Consider the following 2,942-nt stretch of genomic DNA (forward strand, 5'->3'; position numbering starts at 1 on the left):
GCAGATGTTATTGAAGGCATCAACACTTAGAAGACACATTCTATAAAATAAAAAATAAACCATAATTTATGTTGAATGATTTTAAGTAAGTAGGCCTAATCTGTTATTTTTGTATGCGGTTCATCATATTTTATGATATTAACTAAACATTAATAAATAGAGCTTTCACATAGTTGTAGTAAGACAGTTGCCAAATGTTTCAGATGTTGCGTGAAATTCACCTTAATTCACAGTAAATATAGTTTTTTAACCTACTTACTCTAAAACATGATATCCATAAATCCAAGTTTCTCCATATCCCTCTAAGTCTGTGTCTGAGCAGGTAAATGTGAGCAAACAGGATAAAAAGAGGGATGTGTGTGTGTGTGTGTGTGTGTGTGTGGAGGGTGTGCAAGGGTGGGATTGTAATGCACCTCTGCGTTTGGGGTTTGGGTTGAGTCTGTTAATAGGTGACATGTTCTTCTCAATTCTTTACCCACAGCGCCCCCTCTGGCGTTCGGCAGAAGTGCTGTAGGTTGACCCACATAACCCTTGGACCTCAAACTCAGCTGTATATTTAAAAACAGCTTTAACTGTTTATTATCCCTGATTGGTTGGTTTGACAAAAGGGGTGTTTCCTGAAAGCATAGCTACGCAACTAATATCACTACAGTCTGGAGATTCAAACATTTAAATAGACTCAAACACAGTTTCTATCCAACTGCAATAACCACCCTTAATGCTGCAAAAAACTAGATGTACCTCAGAGCGGTACGCCGCCCAGTCCAGCACATTTTTTCCACAAAAATAAATCACGCTGAAGGGCCTATATGATTCTAACTGTCTCACTAAATTGCATTATCCACACTCAATTCTCACTGGTATCTGCTAGGCAACAAGTACCAAAACATGATTAGTTCATAGATTTCACATGTAAAATTCATTTTATACAACCCCACCCCCATCTTGCCTGTTCATAATTCTGAGAAATTCTTGAATTGTGTGCATGTGTGCGTGTACACGTTTATGTTTATTTGTGTGGGTGTGTGTGTGTGCGTGCTTGTGTGTTTGCCTGCGTATGTGTGTTTGTGTATGTGCATGCATGCGTACATATGTCTACTGTGTGAGTATGTGTCATACGTATGATTACTGTGAATGTATGTGTGTGCGTGTGTATCTGTTTATGCACATGTGTGCACATGGAATGGGTTAACATGACCCCTGGAGGCAAACATACGGAAAAAAATTGGTCATCCTAGGCCCTACGGTTCTCAAGATATTCACAGACAACTGTGTCGACCCTACCCTCCTTTCGGGGGGTCCAGTACAGCGGGGGGGCTACAGATCAAAACGAAAAACGATGGTTCCATGCTATCCATGTGGGGTTACATGCTCACCAAGTTTCGTGTACCCCGGTCTTTCAGTGTCCCGGGAATCCTTGTTGGTGTACGGTCACTAAATGTACACATAAATTATTTTATTGTAAGGCCCCCCATGAACGAAAGTTCACAAAACTTGGCATGCATTCGGAGGGTGTCATAATGATCCTACACTTTCAATTTCGTGCAGTTTTGACCATGTCAGCCAGAAATATTGTGATGAAAACACCTAATTTTTTGCTTTTTAATGTTTAACTAGGTGGCGCTATACATGAAATAAGTGGTAATGGGATGGGTTGACATGCCCCCTTAAGACCAACATACAAAAAAAGGTGGACCTCCTAGGCCCTACGGTTCTCGAGATATTCACAGAAAACTGTCTCCGGCCACCTACAGGCCAGTTGGTGTATAGTAACATAAATTAATTTATTGTGTGGCCCCCCATGAACGGAATTCCACGAAACTTGGCGTGCATTCAGAGGGTGTCATAATGATCCTACACTTCCAATTTCGTGCAGTTTTGACTATGTTAGGTCACAGATACCTGCGATTACAACACCTCATTTTTACTTTTTTGTGTTTAACTAGGTGGTGCTATACATGAAATGAGTGGTTATGGAATGGGTTGACATGGCCCCTTGAAATCAACATACAAAAAAAAAAAATGGTCCTCCTAAACCCTACGGTTCTCGAGATATTCACAGAAAACTGTGTCTGCCCTACCCTCCTTTCGGGGGGTGCAGTCCAGCGGGGGGGCTACAGATCAAAACGGGAAAAAAAAGGAAAAAAATGGCTGCGCAGCTTTATGTCGCTTTAATTCACGTTTATTTCTCAATGATCTTCTGCCTGCTACGGTATGGCCCTCTTACACTTTTTAAATTGTCAGTAGTGGGAACTACTGCTGCCTTCATGAATTCCTTTTAAAAGTTTCTTATAAGAAGGAGATATCAATTATCAACAATGACAAGCCAGCTGGAACCTGCGGCTCTCTCTCCCTCTCGTGAGTGCAGACGCGTTCCCAATTAAATGGATCGCATGTTCACGTTAGATCTGCTGCAAAGGAGATAACTAAGTGTTAACCTAGTTTAACATGAAGTTATCTCTATTTAACATGATGTTTTGACATTGACATTGTAAACGTTCTCTAAGGAGAGTGAAAAGCAGTTTGCAGTAAAGCTAACCAATGTCGTCTCTATCGCAGGAAAAAAATAGCGAGCAGCCTGATAACCAAATGAAATGCTCAGCGGGCCGGATGAAAGTGCTTGGCGGGCCGGATCGGGCCGCAGTTTGCCCACCCCTGATGTAGAGGAAGTAGATTGGGGCCCAAATAGAACGTTCAAGCATTGTTTTTGTTTACCTTGTTGAAAGGGTCCATTCTATTCTATTCTATTCACAGATGTAGAGGCGGTAACCTGGAGAGAGCATTCTGTCTCCTGCCAGTCACAGCCTGTAACAGTACAGTAGGCTTACATCTTGATTATTTCCATTCAAATACAGCTACTTATGCAACAGTACACTATATTCACTGAATGAATGGCTGACTTATTCTCCACCAGCACATCCTCTGATATATAGACAACAATA

At 41.4% G+C, this 2,942-nt stretch overlaps 1 protein-coding gene across 1 annotated transcript in view; it reads right to left on the reverse strand.

The window, feature by feature from the left end:
• prodh2 (proline dehydrogenase 2) overlaps positions 1-404 on the reverse strand; it is an 11,607-nt gene extending 11,203 nt beyond the window's left edge. The window contains exon 1 of the mRNA XM_042086547.1: positions 260-404. The gene's annotated coding sequence lies outside the window, so the exon portion shown is untranslated. The remainder of the gene's footprint in view (positions 1-259) is intronic.
• Between the last annotated feature and the right edge of the window lie 2,538 nt (positions 405-2,942).

The sequence above is a fragment of the Alosa sapidissima genome, chromosome 3, assembly GCF_018492685.1.
Source record: "Alosa sapidissima isolate fAloSap1 chromosome 3, fAloSap1.pri, whole genome shotgun sequence".
NCBI classification, from domain to species: Eukaryota; Metazoa; Chordata; class Actinopteri; order Clupeiformes; family Clupeidae; genus Alosa; species Alosa sapidissima.